This window comes from Homalodisca vitripennis, chromosome 5 (assembly GCF_021130785.1).
Source record: "Homalodisca vitripennis isolate AUS2020 chromosome 5, UT_GWSS_2.1, whole genome shotgun sequence".
NCBI lineage: Eukaryota > Metazoa > Arthropoda > Insecta > Hemiptera > Cicadellidae > Homalodisca > Homalodisca vitripennis.
In genome coordinates, this window is record NC_060211.1 from 22,107,662 (window position 1) to 22,129,767 (window position 22,106).

The following is a 22,106-nucleotide window of genomic DNA, read 5'->3' on the forward strand; positions in this document are numbered from 1 at the left end:
TGATATAGATAATCATACTATTACTTAAAAAAAACCATACTCACAAAAACGATTATATATATAATTTCAATAAACATTGAATCACAAAAAGTACTTGCTCCACCGGAACTCGAACCCGGATCTCTCACTTGCCGGGTGAATGTGCTACCATTACACCACAGAGACCTTACTTTTTAGGATTCAATTATTTTGTATTTGACCGTATCTGTCACATATAAGTTTAAATAACCAAACTAACATATGATCGGAAGACCAAATACCTGTCAAACGACTTTTATTTTACATTAAATTTGTATAAATGGCAATAGCCTTATTTAATTTCAATAAACATGGAATCAAAAAGAACTTGCTCCACCGGGACTCGAACCCGGGTCTCTCACTTGTAAGTATAATACACACACACACACACACACACACACACACACACACACACATAATAGTTTTTTAAGGGAATGGCATAGCTTCCTTATTACTTATCCTTATTATGCCGGTCCTCATGTGTCACTGGCCTATGCGACGGTCTTTTCGAACCTAATAAGGAGGAGAACACTAAAAATGCAATGGAAATAATAAAAAGAGCAACGGTCATATACCTAAGCAATTAAAAAAGTAATAACTTCTATAAAAAAGAGGAAGGATTCTTTACTTTTACAGATAGAGAGGACTGAAATTGCACATGATATAGTGTTGCAGAAAATAATAGGGCTGAATTTTAGAAGGTATTAAATATGGGAAGGATTCTGTGCTTGTAGAAGAAGAGCAAATTAACGTTAACATAATTTAGTGTTATAAAAAGCAATAGGACCTAAACCTTCTCGTGCAATATATACGGTTTTAAAATTGTATATATAAATATGTTATATATAAAGGGTTTACTTTGTATATGTATTTATTTTTAAAAACGCTTACCTATTTCAGAATAGGATATACTCGTATAAACGTATCCTTAGTCATATCACTGAAGTATTAAATTATTGAACAAAATGAACAAATGTTTTTAGGCGATGAGAGGATACTCGTATGGTTCCTATTTTATTCACACTGCAACCCTATGTAAAAATGCGGGGTTTTTCAAAATAAAACTACGGAATTGGTTTTTAAAATGGTATAAAAATGTTATCCTATTTAAGTAGTTATGCATAGAATATTAGTTATAAAGTAGAATATATTAGAAGCGTTATTAGCTCAATTTAAATATAGTTATGCAAACGTATACATATTTTTTTGGGGTTAAATTTTAATGCGCCAATTTCGTCTAAATGCGCCCGTTATCGCAAGGTGGATAAGTGTAGTATTCCTGGTAGCTTTGGATCAGCACTCAACTAAGGCAAAGTTTTTAATTCATTTATTGTGAACGTTATTATGTTGCAATTTATAGCTTTAAATTGCATAACAAAACTACATTTGTTATAGAAGTATAATATCTGTATCTTCCCTGAAAATTATAATAATGTTAATATAAAATAATATAAATATAATATATATATATATATATATATATATATATATATTATTATATACATATTATATTTATATTAATATTAATTGTAACTTTATTATTTCGAAATTAATTATATACAAGTATATTAAATCTGAAAAATCAGTACAGCTATAAAAAAAAGAAATAACAACTCTATAATATTTGTTATATAATATAACATTAAACTTACTTGGTATGGTTCAAGTAATCTATTAATAATTAATTGATAACATAAAATTAAATGTGGATACATAAAGGACAACACCAATAATTACAACATTTCTTGGAAGTAAATGCCGAAGGCAACTTGATTATTTCGGCTTCCTTCAACTTCCTTCCACTTTCTTTATTGAGGTATAATTACTCCTGATAAATCAAGTAAATATGAAATAATTCTATATAGTAAAACTGTTTTGTAAAAATATTTACGATAGACAAAAATATTATAATTAAAATACTCAAGCGATTTATAGCTTTATTAGGCTTGTAAAATGTAACAAATCTGAATGTATTGTTGTAGAAAAACTTCATAAATTACCAATAGTTTTGAATTTATTGCCAAAAAATGTCAAAATAAAAGTAGCCGTCATCAAGTATTAACGCAATAATACTTATAATAATATGACAGTTATTGCAAGGAAGTTAAAAGTACAATTAATTTTAAAGGAAAAATATTTTCTAAGCATTTTATGTATATCAAGGTATAATTGTTACAAATGTAGAATATCGTGTAACTGTTAAATATTTCAAATTTATGTTTTAAATATACAGCCATCGTTTCATAAGCATAAAAATCCTTTTCATCATAAATTGATCTTTAATAAAGTTTCAGAAAATATTGAAACACCATTCTCTAATGTTAGGTACATGCTAATAACTGATATTTTGAATTTGATCGCATTCAAACAAGTATAATTTACCTAAAATTTATATTTAGCGTTTAGTGTTAGGAATGTATAACAGTTAATAACTTACATTAACTTCAAAGGTTTTTTCAAACATTGAGTTAATCAAAAAATTGAGGTGAAATCAATCTGTTCAAAATATAAAATTTTTGGAGCATCTACTGCAAATCTGAGAGACTGAGATTAGGTACGGATCACGTTGTTTGCACTTATTATTAATTGTTTTAAATAGTCTTTAAAGACTGGTTAGTTATTAAAAATAGCCTATATGAACACCAACACAAGGAGACACAAGCACTAGGAGACACAAACACTAGGAGACACAAACACAAAGTAACACAAACACTTAAATAAAGTAAAATCAGGTTTCAGGGTAGGATTAAATAAATGCATCACTAGCTGCTTTATTTACGATTGAAAACAATCACTTTTTATTTTGAATTGTTTAAGTTACTCGTGCTAATGCACTGCAAGTTTAACTTTTATGTTATGTTCATATTCCCATAATCTTCACGAACCAAGGTTATGGGTCGGAACGGATCAGTCTGTAAGTGTAACCACCGTACGCTGTAGTTTTGCGATTAACAGCTGGTGCAGTACATTTTTTTGTAATCCGGAGAGACCGGTGGGGAGAGTAAGTTAGGAAATTCATCCCCTTCCATGAATACTGCATATGGTATACCCTCACGCGATTCTTAAATCAAATCATTTTAAGTATGATATAGGTAAGCTATAATAATTAATCTAGAACTGTAATATAAAATTGCTATAATTTGCAGGTAATGCGCCGATGGTCTTTAGACTAATTTGATTGGAGGCAGCAGTATATATGTATAAATAAGTAGCCACTTTTTGATCACTGTCATGGATTCGCCCACTTGTGCCACTAGTAAACTCAATAGATTGTAGTTTTCTAGCAATTATGTTATATTATAATTTTATTTGTTTTCCACCAGTATATATAAAAAACTGTTATTATTGGACCCCGCTGACAAGTTCTAACTTAGCATGTATGATTGGTGAATAAATAAATTCTATTCTATTCTAGCAGTTCGTTTTGTTTTAAATGTAAATTTGTTTTCATTTTTCACATTTTACTTTAGAAACTTTTATTTTCTTCTAAGAAACGTTTAGTTTGAATTTCCGGTAAATTCATCGTTTGTTATTTGTAAAAAAGTATAGTTATGTTACGATTTTTCAAAATACTAGTTAATTAGAACATTACTAAAATTAATGGTTAATTAATTGTGCAATAAATTTAAAATTAATGGACAAAATGTTTACTACAAAAGTAATCACTGATGTGGTATAGATAAATTCTACTGCAATGTCATAATCATCATCATCATCATCATCATCTGACGTTTCCGTTATCACGGGTCGTCGTACACAGTCTCCTCCACTTTTGTCTGTCATTCCAGGTCTCCTCTTCCTCCACCTGCATTTTCTGTAGTCCCCTTCTCTCTATGTCTTTCTACACTTGCTCCTCCCATCTTCCTCTCGGTCTTCCTCTTGGTCTTCTTTCTCTTTCCTCCTTCTCCAGTGCTATTCTAGGCATTCTATTATCTCCCATCCTCTTCACATGCCCCATCCACTGTATTCTTCTTCTTTCCATTGTCTCTTGCAATGAAACTACCTTCAATCTTTCTCTGGTTATTTCGTTCCTTATTCTATCTCTTCTTGTAGTCTTCTCTATCCCTCTTTAAAATCTCATTTCTGCAGCTTGCAATCTGCTTAAATCATTTTTAGTCCACGTCCACGTCTCTGCTCCATATAATAAAATTGGTTGGAAATAAGATTTATACATCAATACTTTTGATTCTTTCTCAATGTTCCAACTCCACACTGCAATGTAACGCCCCTATTTACTGTTCTGTGGACATTTGGAAATGTTTGTTAATGTAGAAGATTTAATATTAACCTTTATTGTGGTGGCTACTCGAGGTTTCATGAGTAGTACTGGGACTGGAACATTTTCTTAACAAACTGTATTTGTCGTTAACACGGGAAAATCTTCATGTGACCTTTCAGTTCTTTAACTTTGAGGTTACAAAACTTTTTGTGTAACGTCAAAATTCGAACCTAAGGTCTTGTATTTACTTCCAGTCTTACAAGTGGATTTTTTTCTTCTCTTGTGTATGGCTGTATTTTATATTGTAGTGTTCAAAATGTTTTTGTCTCTTCGAAAGTCTTCACTTCTATTACAAACTATCTTTAGCATTTCAAAAATCTGTTAACATATACGTACAAATGTGGGTTTTACCTAGTAATCAGTGATTAGTAAGAGAGTGCACCAGATTTACATGATTTCCAAACCATTAATTCTGCCTTTGTCTATACTGACATCTCCGAACTAAATTTGAGCTGTATTATTAGTATTTATATAAGAACGTGGAGTATTTATCCACGTTTTGAATATATTCACAGTTTACGCATCAATTTTAATTACCTATTAAATGCGATGTACTAATACCTAAAAAAAGGAAGCAAAGTTGAGGTCTCTTGTTATCAACTTTGAAGTATCCATGTTTTGCACATTTAGAAAGTATCCACCGAACTGTGTCATTAAAGAAATGCGTCATCAACGTATCTCTTCAAATAATAGTGTCAAAACTTAAGTGTTTTCCAATCCTAATGATTGGTATGATTATGTTTAGAAGAAGTAGAATATCTTAATCAATGAATTCATTTCAAGCTTTATAACCGCTAAGCACGGAGTACCACAAGGTGATGTGTTAAGTATTGTATTTATTTATGCCCATGACTACTCTAAATAAACCTGACTATCTGAGTGAATCACTCTTGTTCACATCTTTCTAGAAGTGTGAAAATTGAAATAGCGACTCAAAAGAAACTTGAATGTCTTTGAAGAGCACAGCAGTGCTTTGTGTTTAGCAGCTTCAAGGTTATTGAGGGAAAGACGCAGAAGGTAGGTTGCACCTTGTCACGCTCAAGCTGTGTTTAGGGACTCTAATTCAGTACCCTGACGTTATCTTAATTCTAGCCTAATCTGGAATGGTCATACCACTCACGTTTGTACAAGGCCGTCAAGAGAAATATTTCTTCTGTGGTGAGGAACGTAGTTAGTTACTCAAGCCAAAAGTAACTATCAGATAACACCCTATGTGAATCCAAATTACGCCTAAAGAACACGGTAAGTAAAAGAATTAAATGAGCGAGTGATTAAGGAAATCAGTCAGTGCTGTTATGCATACAAATATACAAAATATAATTATTCTCTAATTCATATGGAATATAATGTAATTGTTTGAAGGTTATTTTTGACGATGGAAGGATTATGAAGGAAATAGGATTCTTCCGGACATTTGCCATCGTTCAGTGAAACAAGAAATCAGTAACACTACATTTCGAGATCTGCAATCTGATCTCTTCTTCAGGTAAAGAACTAACCTAATACATAATTACAAACTAGGTTAAAATAAAAAAACCTCACAAGCGTTGTAGTACGCCTAAGTCAGGAATCACAACCACCATGTTGTTTCCCAACTTCACTAACTCTATAAACATGCACTTAGTAAAAGAAACTATACACAACACTAATCATTAAAACTGAACTACGGAATACAGGTCATACGTCTTCATTCGTCTACTAACCACCTAAGGCTGACCAGAGGGCACTAGCCAATGGTAATCGTTACGGCAGACAAAAACAAGATGGAGGAAATAAAAAGGAAGGGGGACAGGAATGGACCCTTTCGTTATTATTGGTTCATGCGAGATGAACTTCTTAAAACCATATTGTGACTCCGCATTTACAATGACGCAATTAGGCCACATATTGGTTTAATACATATTGGTTGTAAATTGGTCTTTTGACCGTTGGAAGTTAAACAAATAAATAAATAAATAAATACAGATTTTATGATTTAACTTGGTTGGTTTTAGCTTACCAAGGATGCTATAGTGTAGATAATTAGAATATGGCATATACTATTGTTTTTGTACGAGTATATGAGTTTGTGAAACAATTTAAATTTGGTTTAATATTTACAAAATTTTTTTATATTTAAAAGTTAATTTTGCTATGTAAAATGGCACTAAAGTGAAAAGCGAAACTTAATTGTATTGTAAAATTGAACAAAATACTCGCACTGATTTACACTAATTTATAATATGCTAATGTTTTGAAATAAGAATAAACATCAAACAAATAAATCAAAACTATAATTTATAATACAAATTTATTCATAACCTGAAAATAATGCTTAGCAGTGTTTGAAATGTTTTTATTGTTACAATTTTTTCTTATGTTTAAGTTTATATCTTGGTCCTCTAGTTTAATTTTATGAGCACAATCATTTCCCATGCCCGTTATTTAAGGAGTATTATATTTAAAACAATAAAAATAGGTATACAATTATTCTTTTGTTAAGAAAAAAATAGCATTACCAAAAAAATTAGCAAAAATTGGTAATGAATGTATGGTAATATTCTTCCCGATCATAGCCATAAAAAGCAGGTAGATTTTCCGCAGTAACGCCAATGTCACTTCAATGTAAATGCTGCAAAATCATGGATAGTTTCCGTTTATTCTCCCTTTGCCCTTGACTTTCTTTACATAAACCTCAACATTTCGAAGTCCCCACATATTATTCTTCACTAAAGATTTTAAGTTTTTCATAATAATAAACTTACATACATGCTTTCTGAGTTATTTTTTGGGTGTAAACACTTCATAATTAATTTATAAAGCAACATTTTGTACCACTTTTTGCAATGGGGAGGCCATAACGTTCAATTTCTGAGATGTACTTAAAAGAAAGTAAAATAAAACAAATCTGGACAGGAATACACAAACAAACTAAGGTATATAACATACGATATGCTCATTAGCAATCATGCATTTTTTGTATTTCCTATCACTTCCTGAAAGTATGCCAACAATATATACGAGAGCTTAAATTTCTACTGTTCTCAAAAGTGTATGTGGGTATCATATAAAACAGAACAAGGGGAGAGCCAGTATAGTAAAAGGTGAACTGAACAATATTGATAAAACTTCTCCAGGGCAGAGATATATAGCCTACACAACTAGCCTATTTCTAGTCTCAACAACCGTGTCTCCAGCTCTACGGATGAAAGGTAAATTAAATCGTATTTTCAGCTGAAAGTTCACTTAAATTAATAAAAATATTGTATTTGACAATTACTGTAATCATGTTTTAGATTAACAGTTTTAAATATGAATATGGCCGTATACTTCGTTCGTAAAAGCAAACGAAAAACCGAAATAAGAAATAAAATTCATGTAATTTATCATTAAAAATAACAACCGTTTAACCACATAAACCAGTAATGTTATTTCATCCAATTTATAAAGCTATATAAAAATTAAAATGTAATTGCATTTTGTAAATTAAAATATACGAATAAATGTAATTAAAATTAATTTTGAAATTAAAACTGTTTAAATAGAAAAATTTAGTTTGAACATCACTATTTAATAATATTTTATGTGATGATATTTATTAATACAAAATAGATAATTATCTTCAATAAAACCACCATTTTATTTTTTTTTTCAAATATTTAAAAACTATTTTACATCTATTGTACGCTTTCTCAGATAAATACATGTATAATCTCTTAATAAAAATAAAAAGTAAGAACAAATGAAGACAAAGAAACATGCGAGAATGATAGACGCACCAAAGTTCTTAAAGTACAACAATTTCTCCAGATAATTATATATATATATATATATATATATATAATATATATATAATAACCTTATATATATATATATATATATATATATATATATATATATATATAAGGAAGCAAATTAACGGAGGATTTTCAGCTTATTTTTATAGCTTGTAAACTTAAGCAAAACCAAAACTATATCACATTAGATATAGTACACGTATATAGTACGGTATAATATACGTAATGTATGTGAGTTGTATCGTAGTTACAGCATGTAGTAACAGCATCGAATATACATAGACGGAACTTGCTAGTTGCAGCCTAACTTGACAATGGCAACTTGGAGACTTCATTAAGAATACAACTGCTTCTTCAGCAGCCCCTTGTAACAAGAGCTGCAAGGTGATGTGCAGTGATAAAAAATCTAAAACTAATCGTATAAGTAGTCAAATTATAATGACCTTAATATGTTATGTTGATATCTATATGCTAGCTATAAAGGAAACGGTTTAACTCGTCTATATTTACTATTTCGTACATAGCAATTAAGAGTTATCATTATTACTTAACGATTTCGTTTAGGAGAAAATGTTATTGGGGCATCATTTCATTAAAATAAATATATTCTGAGTATTATAAAGATATTATTCAGACATGATGCCTCTAGATAGGTAAAAATGGAAAATATTATCCTTTTTATTTCAGTTATTTTTATAAAATTACTTTTAAAAGTCATAAATTTAATTTTTACTTTAATGTGTAAAGTAATATACAATAGGATTGGTTTGATTTAGAAAATTGATATTAATTCGTCTGAAAAAGAAAAATTATTCAATACATTCTCAACTAGTTTTAGGTGTTTAGATTTTCTTCATAACTGAAAAGAAGATATATTTGTTGGAATACTTAAGAAATAAAGAAAACTAGTCACATCTTAAACTTAACAGTTGAATGTAAATAAGGCGCGCGAGATTTTCTTTTTCGTCAAGATGTTCAGCTGCAAAAATCAAGAGAGAAAATGTAGAATTCTAAAATATTGTTATCCTAACTTTGAACAAGGAAGAGAATAGCGAGTCCAAAGATGTTAGATAATAAATACTGTCCTGTGACAGAAACGCTGTGTTAATGATAGCTGTTGATTGGCTAATATAGGATGCTCACATATTGCCTTTCACTGGAGTGTGGACGAGGAACAGTTACTACAATTAGAGCTCAATCTCTACAACAACAGGTTCATTTCCTGTCTCATCTTGCAATTCGCTTATACCAATTCAATAATCAATTTAATGTTTCAGAGAACTATTTATGCTAGAAATACGCTTGATAAATTCCAAAATATTAACATGTGATTGAAGCCAAAAAATATCTGTTTTCTCCAAAAGGCTCTCTGAGAGATCCCGAGTTGATGCAATCGCTTTCTTAAATATAGTTTAGAGAGGATGGTAACTTAAAAAAATGTATGGTTTTTTAACTTTACATATGTTATTTTTAGTCTTAAGCTTGTTTTTATTAATTTTTAATTCAACGGATGCTTTGTGTAGACGTTTACGAAAAACTATATATTCTACTGTGTAAATAAAGATAAAATTTAATTAATTCTTCAAAACACTTTTTGTAAATAGTTTCTCCAAAAGCTTAACATTAATCTGATTCTACCACTTGATAAACTCGTTTAAGATCCTACATTTTAATAAAATCTGAAATATGACCAGAAATATCGACATAAACCCACCTCCCACACACAAAAACAGTAAAAAAACCAATCCAAACATGATCCTATGTCTAGAAATGTTCCTTGTTTTATTTTCTCAGGTTAAGAGAGAATCAAATTAAGTTGATTTTCGTGTGCTAATATATAAAAATATTGAAATTGGATTGATTCGATCAAAATTTGTCTTAGTTTTTTTTTTTTTTATAAAAAAGGAGAGGCCGATCCCCTTTTAAGCCTTATTTTGTCCGTCCTCATGGACCACTGGCCTATGCGAGGATCTTATCAAACATAAATAAAGGGGAGAGTCGATACAGTACAAGGTGGATGGTACTGATAAAAGGTGCTACGGTCACATATATATATATATATATATATATATATATATATATATATATATTTATATTTATATTTATGTTTTTAGTTATTAATATTCATGACAAAAACACTTGCCTATTTTTTTATTAGCCTCAAACGTATTTTGTGCTTATTTTGTATTTGCTAAATAAATCACCAGACATTTTTATACTTGTATTATAACTTGTATACCACACCCAATAGCCATCTACGTATATTCGTTATAGTGATATGCATAGGTGTTAACATCAATAAGTGTTATTTCTTTCACTTATTGATGAACAAGAAACATATGTAAACTGTCATATTTGGTTGTTTTACATATGGTCAGATTCCGTTATATGCCCCCAACGCTTAAACATTTTTCAATGAATTTAGAACGTTATAAAACGATGTAGTTGAGTAACAGAACTAACATTCCATCAATCAACAAGCATTTACAGGTATTGCGATCGGTATTGTTGTCGCTGTTATCTTTCTTTCTCGAGAATCCCGATTAAGGCAGGCCGCGCGGCATCACATGATTATTTAAGTTTTTTTCACGGTACATAATTGCCTTTCCATTACAATTCAATTTATATTTCTGATCAGCCCCTCTAGAATTTGATATTTTACTGATAGGTACTATCTCGAGGGATGTTTTTCTTTCGTTGACATCAGCGCGTGGCTGCCGAAGCCCGCGCTGATGGCCGGAGGCACTCGCATTTTGGGTGGCGGAGTGTGATCAAGAATAAAAACAAGTTTTGTGTGTTTTTTCAATAAAGAGTTTAGTTTTTGTTTGGTAATGTTTGTTTTTGTTGAATTTTTGTGTTTGGAGAAATGTAGGGGTGTGTGGTCGATATAATACGTAAGTACCCTTTTTTCTTAGCTAGTAACCAATATTGTAATTCATTATAATCATCCGTAAATGAAAAATTAGCGTTGTTGGCATAATGTTTTGTGTTACTCAACTACATCGTTTTTATAACGTTCTAAGTTCATTGAAAAAAGTTCAAGCGTTGGGGGCATATAAAGGAATCTGACCTTACATATTTATTATATGTAGTATGTACTTTGCAAATACGAGTAAAATTCCGTTATCTTCCTTTCATCAGTTCAACTATGGTAAACGTGTTATATAAAACTCTAAAAAATAGAAATGTGATAAAATAAATAAAACAAATATTTGCTTAAGTGCGTTTATAACGATGAGTAATTCGAAACGATTTCGATTTTAACTTCATTATGAGTTACTAATACTGAGGAGCACAATTTAGTGTGTTTCAGTTCAATTGAAAGTATGACAGCTTGTAAGGTGTCTGAGTAGTCCGTAACTTTAGCTAAACAAATCTCCAATAGTAATAACTTTCCAAACTGCTGAAAGGTGTTTTTATTCTTTAATGATGCCTTTAAAAAGTGACAAAACATTTTTCCATTGACATAAAGCATTCAAGCTGTGCAACAGAGTGTAAAGTAGCCTGAGCTGAACGATGCATATCACTATAACAAATGTGAGTAGGTGGCTGTAGTGTGAAGTATGCAATGAGTTAAATGTACCCTGCGGGTTGGAGTAGGAAAGGTCATGAAAAATGCAAGAGGGTTTTTTTCATTCTCCCTCTCATTTTAAGTGGATACATGCAGATTGTAGAGTACAGCGTCAAAGCGACAACTCCAGAGTTAGCTGCGAGGCAGTTACCTTAATAGACTTTGAAGGGAGTTAAATGCTCTTCCACCAAGAGTTTATAGGCTTAGACGTGTTTACATAAAACGTTGCTTCATTAAAATTACAAATTTATGGTTTATTGCTGGAAAGTGAAAAGGCTGAAACAAAGTCTTATAGGAAACACACATGTTTTTTACACTTTTTTATATAAAAATTAATACAATTACAAGGGAATTAATAAAAAAAGTAATTAAGATAAAAAACGTTACAGCAAATAAAAAAGCCATAAATACGAAATTAACTTGAAAATCAATTTATATGTGAAAAGACTATAAAATACACTACACAAAAAAAACAGGTTTTTGGATATGAGTTATCGAAGCCTATTAATCAAAGCGAGGGAAAATTTCATTTTTATCTGATGTCTCGATAATATATGCAAGGCCTCTACCATGATAAGTATGAAACCCTCCTAAAAAAAAAAGAAAAACTATGCGATATGCTGATTTCTGAGCTGCGATTTGCATAAAAGTCCCCCTGGAAAAGAGGAAATTCGTTATTTCGAAAACGGAAACTTTTGATACGCCTAAATAAGCAATTAAAGTACAAAATTTTACAATGTGGGTGACTGGTGTTACAAGGCGTGTTTGAGGGTTTATATACCTGCACTGAGGTAAGTAACACAGTCATATTATTGGATTTCATTTTTGTCCTGTCTCAATACAATCTGAAGGAGATATCTGAGGGGAGCTGTCTGTTTATGGAGTTTTATCAATAAATCATTAATCTTTTATGGTTTTTGACAAAAATAACTGATGTATGACAAACTCTGACTGTAATAAGGGACTGGAATGATTTCATTTCAATATCTCTGTCGGTCAAAACGATATCTCGAGAACGAAGACTTGTAATTTCGCTTAAATCCTCATTTATATATGAGCAACGTCGATTTTTCGTGATGTTTCAATTAACATCAGGGAGGTTGTTGCATTTTTACAGTGGTATTATCTAATAGGCCTACTATGGTTCCAATGAGAAAATTAAAGAATAAATCAACTATAAAAAAACTGAGAACAAAATTATGGTTGCCTGTAAAGTCGGTTTTACGGGCGAAGATTTTACGTGACAACGTCTTTTTTCTCGGTAGAATATTTATTGATATGAATATTATTAAATTTGCACAATAGAAACAAGGAATTGAATGAAAATAAGAATTGCACAAATTTTAACTATAGAAATATAATTTTGTTTACTAAAACATTGTACATAATTTGAAATTAATTAAAATTTGTTATTGTAAATGGTAAAGTTGAATAAAACATTTACTAAAATTGGAATTTGAAATTCTTGCTAAACACAGTTAAATTCTAACTCCGCGCGTGGTGATTGGTCGGTTTAGTTCGTTTGTTTGGTCGCACTGTTATGACAGGTTAGAGGTTATAATTTGTTATTTTAAATGTTTGACTAGCAATACGCGCTGTTTCTTCTCAATCGACTGAATTACGATTGTTTGCAGAGTGATTTTAAACTAATAATTTACTTAAACACTATCAACATTTGTCAATAGTATGACATAACCTATAAACTCAGTTTCTCAACTTTTGTGTCAATCTAACAATTAATCAATCAATCATAGTTTACGATAATGAAATATCAGTGTACAATTTATTTACCTTTATTGTTGTAGTTGTTGTAAATGACGAATCTAAGCACTCCACATTTTTCACGAATAAACATAGTTATCTGCTTTATCCCGTGCGGCGGACCACAGTTATCTGCTTTATCCCGTGCGGATCCCGTGTGGCGGACCCACTGGACGGGCATCGTAACGTTACCGGGCGTTACACTTTTTCATGAGTGGACTCCGAGCCGCAACCTAATTTAAGACGTTGTCACGTCAATAATATGACATTCTAACATTTGAGTAGTAACAAAATGAAATAAGCTATCATAGAATTGTTGCACACATTCTCAGTAATGTTTGTTATACAGCACATGGTGTGGAATATTCCTGCTTTGTTTCAGATATGAAAGTTTCAATAGGTTTTAGTAATAACCCTACACCTGGTAGTAATTGTGTTCATTTAACACGGTGTCGTAACTAAATTTATAACCCGCAATACACAAAGGGCGTTAACAACCCTTATTACCAACACAAGGGTTTACTATTACCTTTATCTCGCTCCATCGAACTACTCTACCTTACATGTAATGCATCAAAGCTGTCTGACATAACAGGGAACAATTTTCGATTAACGAACTCTGTTTGTTCTTTAATAAATAGGCCAACACTGGTGGTAAATAACAGTCTGGTTATTTAAGTCTTTTTTATCAGTTTACTATGACTCTTGATATTGAATTAAGCAGTTATAAAGATCTGCCTATTGTTTTACATTACATATTAACGAGAGTTAATGCTAAAACCTAAAATATACCTACATACTTACTTAGTAAAAACTCAACTGTTGTTATAATTATATTTTCAGGATTAAAATATACAATAGGTATAAAGAAAAGTTTTCAATCTATAAGCACACAATCAGAAATTTTTGAAATCGACAGAGGAATTTTTCCTTAGAGGGAAATTGATAGTCAGCTACGCTAGTTTGTGTGAAGGACGAAATGAGAGGGTCACAACACAGGTAAAAATATTACGCGATAGTTTTTTTTTCTTTCCTGGTTCGATAGACTTAAAGCCGACCGTCAGAAACATAAATGACAGTTATATCCTGATGAAGAAATAATATATATATTGAGATGACACTGAATTAGCATTTATTTACGTATTTAGTGTTTGCTTTTTAGTGGGTAAAAAAATAAAAAAAATTATATTTGAGAAAATATAACCATTTAATTATGTTTAATCATTTTGAAATCATTTAATTTTACCTCCACGAAAAGTAGCATGGCTGACGATACAGTTCTTTCTTAGGGCAAAATTCTCTATTTATTTATTATTGAAGGAAAAACAAGTTGTATTTTTATGTAATTAAAATTGGCTTTCGGCTCCTGGAAGCAGAAAGGGAAAATAGGGTGAAGGATTTAAAAAAAAAAAAACATATTGGAGGGGCCAAAATCGGAATATTTAGCCCTTCTAATCCACCCTTATACTTGAATTTGAATATTTGATTCCTTACAGCTAACACAGTTTTGGTCAACTTAATATTTCACCAACGTCCATTAGTTTTCATCAGAATATATTCCTTATTAATCCTCGTCGTTCTTATAGTCCAAATTGCACGTTAAGTGATCGATCACGATGAAATTTTAAAAATGAAGTTTTTTTCTTCCTCTATTTTGGCTACTTTAGAAAAAGTTTGGCTAAATTTTTTTGTATTGGTTTCAAAATTGAAGAATTCACAAATTTGATTCCTCTCAAACATTTTTATAAAATGTTTTTCTGCACTGTTAATGGTACTTTAGCTAAATACCTACTGTGACTTTCAGTACTCAATTCTATTTCGGAAGTGTTGAGTTTAATTAAATTTTACTTGACATAGTGTCATTCTGCTGAGTAATACTCATCTAAAGGGTCCTGGGGAATAAAAATACATCTAATTGTCTGTAACGACAAAAACAATGTGTAAAATTGAATTGGCAGTAACTTACTTGTATTGCGGCACTTTAACAAGGTTTGTAATCCCCTTGGTGTACATGGTCAAAATAAAGCGTTTAACGACTCTTGTTAACTGTTTCATTTAATAAAAACTTAATTTAACGTTGAATTGCCACAGGATAATAAAACTTTTTTATGTATTGTGTCTGACAAATATTTTACTTTTTATATGACATTTTTTATATGCGTAACAATGAAAAATAATTAATGTTTGAGACTGATTTTATTTTTATAAATGCTTTTTTCGCATTCCCACTCGTTCTATTTTAACTACAATAGGCTACTGCCAACAATACTTTTATATTTTACTTTCATATTAGGTACTGAGATTTGGGTCATTAATCACACTAATTTAAACTTATATGAGTTAAATGATGGTGTTTAACCTTTTCAGGCTATAGAAAATGTTTTTCACAAGCCAATTGAACATTTTTTCTTCTTGAAACCATGAGGACCAAAGGTTCTTGAGTTCTCCTGGTAGCCATATTGTAAAGTCTGACACCTGTGTTCAAGTCTTCTTGGCAATAAACAATTCTGGTTTTTTTAAAGGGGAATGTGTGTATAGTGCTGTTGGAAGATTATTAATCAAGTAGGAGTATTATGAGTAATGCATGAGTAGTAATGCCTCTCCTGCTGCATGTACTGAATGTACTCTATCAGAGGAATTCAAGGCAGGCAAAATTGATGGGTTTAAATATTCTTTAGTATTGTAATTATGCTTTTTCGTTTTATAATTTATTTGAGCTTGCAGAGTTGTCCAGTGTGATCTGAAAGCGAGGTATGAACAACACACTGAAGTCAGTGTCAAAAGAATTGTAAAACTGTTTCGAAGATTGAAATCTACCCGTCTCTTCAGATGTACACTAAGAAACTGAAAAACTAAAAATGCATCAATAGACTGACACTATTTTAAAGTTAAACATATTATTAAGCAATCCTTGACGAACTGAATGAAGTTCAGACTGGAGAGAATGAACTCAAGCAATTTCACTGCACAGGAGCTAAGAGAACAAACACGTCACACCTGAAATAACGAAGGTGAAGCAATAAACGAGGAACTCAATGTCGGCATTTCCTGTGGTATCGCGGTGCGTCATCTGAAATAAAGAGAACAGAAAAAGATGGTCTGGACGGGGAGGGGAAATGGCAACCTTCTCCGGCTAAAGAAATTATTTTTCTTTGACCTCAAGGTCATGGATGTGTACGAATTTAAATTACTTGAGTCTACTGAGTATATATGTATGCATATATAGCTTTTATGTCTTTTTCTTTAAAAAGGAAATAAACATTGGTACCTTCTAAGTTTTAGTTGGCTATTACTGTTATAATAAAAATGGCAGGAAGCTGTTTTCTTATATTAATAACTAGAATTATATTCTTTGTTTGTTTACCTGCTATTGTCGATGTCATAAATGGTTCTATCCAAGTAAATAAATAGTAAGAAATTTTTTAAATCAGTGTTTGGCTCCTGTTGTCAGTGTATAAATGTCCTGGTTAATTGCTTCATATTTTACGCAAGTTAAGTTAAAAATCAATTAGATATTTTGAAACAAATTGAAATACAGTGAACGATCTTTACAGTTTACACATTTACAATATGTGTGTTTATAAAGCAAAATAAATAATATTACTTGTGTAAAACTATTTGTAGATTTTGTTTGATTTGTACTTTCTTCCAAACTCAGTTTTTAGAAAAACTTTTCAAATATATTCGTATAAAACAAGTTAAACAACAACAGGAGATATATATTGCAAAAATCATAAAACAAAGCGTGCGCGTTTAAATTGTTTTTAAGTGAGCTGCAATGAAAAATGTATAAACTAAACAAAGCTTTGGATGAGGCCAGGCATTGATTGGTCAACTACAATAGTGAATTACAATGGGTCTGTTCATTAAAATACAATTCAAACGCACTCTACGAGTTAATTTGAGTAGGCCAGAACTGTCAATTGCACTGTGGACAAACAGTCTGAGTTCCGCTTAAACCTACTCCAACTGAATTAATATTCATATACTAGGGGCAAGTAAATAATTACAGTTTAATGAAGAGAACATTTAAATTTTAAATATATTGAAATAAACATATATATATATATTTGCAAAGGCGGATCACTTTACATGTATGTGGAAAATAAAATAGAGAAAACACTTTAAATGTATAATATCTTCTCTGAGATATCATAATTATTACTTTAATATAAAATGTCCATACATAGAGTTTTTTCTCCACTATCGAAGAAACTAATTTGATATGCCTAGAAGACTCTAACTCAGAAGAGTAGTGTAATTGTTCAAATTGTTTGCTTTATATGTTATAGTACTTGGTTATGAAGTTGTATCTGTACTATAAACTTGCTCTGTAACAATTTAATATTTAATTAAATTTTTAATAGTAGAATAATATAACTTCTAATAGCAGTGTGTATACTTAATTTTCGATTCTTTGTGGTAAAACAAAATATCCACTAAAAAGAATGTGTTTCATGGAAAAAGTTATGTAAATTAGGCTAATAATGATAAAAACTACTGAATATTTTAAGTATTGTGAACCCTTTCAAATTTCTTTTCTAATTCCATACAGAAAATGTGTGTTCAAAAGCTCAGCCAATTTACTATCCTAGCCTGTAAGTAACATACTGATCTGGGGTTAATCGATAATGTTTTTGGTTTTCTTCGAGAAAAAAAAGCTTATAAATTGCACTAAGTCATATAAGGAAGGACCTGTGCGCTGCTTCAGGAGTGACAGGGTATTCTGGATGGGTAAGGTGGGGTTAGAGGCTGCCTCCTATCGGGTTCCATGAGGAAGAATTTAGGGCAATAATCTCAGTCATGTCCCCTCGAGAATTCCAAAAGGGGAGGCCAGCTCTGAACCAGGCTCTCCTGTCAAAGCAAGCAAGGGTTAGCACACCCTTATTTTGAAGATAGCAAGAACCTCTGATACTTAGGAAACGAACCCCACCAAGTATATCAGTCATATCTGCAGTTGACTAGACCTATCGAATTACCCTTGCATCCTATAATTTTGACGTTTGCGGTTAGTGATGTGCCGCTCCTGGACATCCATACGGTTGCCCAGTATAGGTTCAACTGGAAGGGATAAACGAGCCTATTGGATTGATCGATCATACTATAATATTTAAATTTATAATTTGTAATTAATTACGGTTTTTGAAACAGTGGAAAATACCCGAAGCTTTATTGGAATGCTAATTATTTTAACAGATAATATACTTTGCGTGAACTCATATTATTTAGTTTTAGATTTTTTGTTCATCACAAATGATTTTGGAAAATCATACTAATTTAAATTTCTATAAAAAATAACATATATTATTGTGTGGTTTATAGTTATTTAAAAAAATGATACCAATGTTGAGTTTGGATAGGTAATCTTGATGATGTAAACAATAACAGAATATTTCACTTGAAAGTAAATAAACTTTGAAGTGTAGAAATGATAACAGATTGTAGTGCTTCTTTTTCTAGAATTAATATTACCTTACAATTGTATAAAACCTGAAACTGAAAAATTCCTCTTTCATTTAGTGACGCTGAAGTGGGAAATAGATGATTACGTAAATGTCAGGACGTATGCAATCAAATAAAAACAAGTAAAGAGTACGAGCGAGTGTTGGTAGAGGACTTGATTAGTCTCCAGTGACAGGTCAGTGTGTTCAGGGACAATCAGACGTCCCGGGAGTGTCGCCCTAATACTTTCATTAATCCCATTGTCAAGTTTACTCACTAACAAAATAATAAAGGTAAATCCTGGGATATCCTTTCCAGGCTTTTATCATAAATGGAGAGGTAATGGTAAATGTATAAAACAGGTTCAAATAATTGTTGTTTATATTAATTAAAATTGCCTTAGAAAAACAGTTCACACACAATTTTTATAAAGAGCCTTGATATTGGTAGTATCTTACAAAAAACTTCACACATTAATTACATAGATTGATCAGTATGTAACAATACCCAAGCCTAATACAAGATTTAAATCAAATAACATGAATAAATGACTCAAAATCTTACGATTGAAGCAGTAAATTCAGGGGAATCGTTTGGTTTTCTAGTTTATTGACCGGATATTTTCGAAATTTTATATGGATATTCTACGACTTATATGTTAACTCAGGATTGATAATGAGGGACGCTTGAAGATAAGGAGTCTAAGTTAAAAAAGCTGAATAGAAACGGTTCCCAGACATACGGGACCTATTATTATTTATATTGCTGCTTCTTTGAGCATGTAAATAATTAATAGAGCAGGCAAGTATGAATATTTTAAGGAATTGTGTTATCAGTTTAATCTGGAACATAAAGTATGGGGATTAGGATCTGGACGGATTAAGATTTCACATGACAAAACATTGAAATATGCTACAAGACTTAACACACTAGCTTTGTACCCAATTTGATTATTTAAAGTTAGTTTATAAACTACTATAAGACTTAAATTATTTTTTAAATAAAAATGGATCACAAAACGTGTTTCTAAGTGCTATTATCAAGAATAGCTAGATAATTTCGGCTAATTATTGTCGTTAAATATGCGTTGAAGTTCGAGGAATGTTTATATGAAGAGAAAGATCCGAAAAATTACTTGAAATAATTTTCAATTCAAGAAATAGTAATATTTACGTTTCACAATGCTCCAAATTTAACTGGCACTGAACAGCTGTTGACACTTACGAAACACCAGTTCTTCAAAGAACCGGAAACATCTGCTTACAATTTTAATTTCAGAACAGTGCTTGACGGTAGTGATGCAGATAACACGAACAAAGTAAATGTCAAACCTTTACTCCAGATTGCGCCAATAACGAATGTAAAACATCACTGCATTTATAAATACTATTTTAAGCACTGTTATATAAAACCAATCGTAAAGAACAAAGCTGGGAATTTTTTCTCTTAAAGTGCTCGAAACTGGTGGGCTTTTTGGCATTGTGTTATGGAGTTTTTGGCAGGGGATCAAGAAAAAAATAGAGAAATGAATACTAACAATGTCCCAACGATACATTCTTTTTTCCAGACCCCAGACTGAAGTCCGACTCTCTCTCTTTCTCTTTTATATGTCTTTTTCTCTATCAAGACAATAAAAAAAAAAAAACTCAATTATAGCAACGTTAGTGAATTAAAATGGGCGGTAACAGACACCTTTTGATCGCAGTAAGCTTCTCGGGCCCTACGTTTGCATATATTTTCTTCGTCGGGACTATGGAACAAACTTTACTTTCGCACAAGAAACTTGAAGTAAACTGAAGTAGGTTGTCGAGACTTATGTATTAGTATTTTTTTTATCGGAGCAGCAAAGCAAACTCAGCTATTGTGTTGGAAAGTAATTCGATCCAGAAATGGTCCTACATACATATGAAAAAACCACAATACAAGAGTCAGGTTAAACTCTGCTTCCTTTTAACTATGAACACTGCAATAATATATATAGCTGCTGTATAACCTACTTACTTTTGGAGAAAATTCATTGGACCTCCATCATATTACATTATAAGTGCTTTTACTAAGTAGTATAGGAGCTTCTATTCTAGAAATGGCGTGTAAAGTCATGGGCAACAGCTAGTGAAAAAAAAATGTTTTCTTAATATCGCAAGTGACTAGTAAGTAATCTAACTTTCATATAAGTTACATTAAAAATATCAGCACTAGCTGAACATGCTCTTAACAATTCTCACAGTAAATTTTCTTGCACAAAATAAGAGTACATTCAATTTTTAGAGGTATTATATATTAAAGCTTGAAACCATTATAAAATAAGTAAAAATATTGAAGTAAACACCCAACTCAATTATTTTAAGAGACATTTTTCGTTTTTTTTCTCTGAATTTTTGGGCATTTATGTTTTCTGTTTTGTATCTGTTACTATCGCACTTTCATTTATAATAGTAAACAATTTACAATATGGTAATATTAAGTAATTGATCGGTATATGGTTTGTCTAAAGGTAAATCTACATAGTATTTATTGCAAAATTTAGCACTGCATCTTCGCTAGACTTACCAACACTTATAGTATGTTATGTGTGAGATGAATGAATTATGTTATATTTTAAAGAGTATGTGTGCAAGGGAAACGAAAATCCGTTCCAAAAAGTCAAAACCGTGGTCGGCTGAACTTAAACCTACAGGAAATATACCTTCCTCCAATCAGGAAATTACAACATGTGCAATTCTTAGTTTCTCAAACCCAATAATCTAACAAAACATGCAAATGTAAAACATCTTAATACCGAGTGGGCCATAGGCATTCCCCCCCCCCCCCCACCCCCCCCCCCCCCCACCCCCCCCCCCCCCCACCCCCCCCCCCCCCCACCCCCCCCCCCCCCCACCCCCCCCCCCCCCCACCCCAGACGCAATCCAATCACCTGATCCAGAGTATGGCCTTCCGGCAGAGTAGACATCACGATCCTGGAACAAAGCAGAGTCCATCAAACAGTTGATAAGGACTTTAAGTTGGCTTTCTGTCAGCCTGAGCTGAGCAAAAATGGTTAAATCAATGCTAACAATGACTGAGTATGTAGGGTATTTGGAGTTTTTTTATCATCAAATCTATGTATTGTTTTTTTTACTCTCTTTGCTTCGTTTCCCTGATACGTAAAATTAAATTTAAAATCATAAATAACTAGTTAGGTATTGCAAAATTGTCAATTTTGTGTACACCTTTGTTTAGGTAGCTCAAAGATGGTTTCCAGGGAGTATAAAAAAAAATA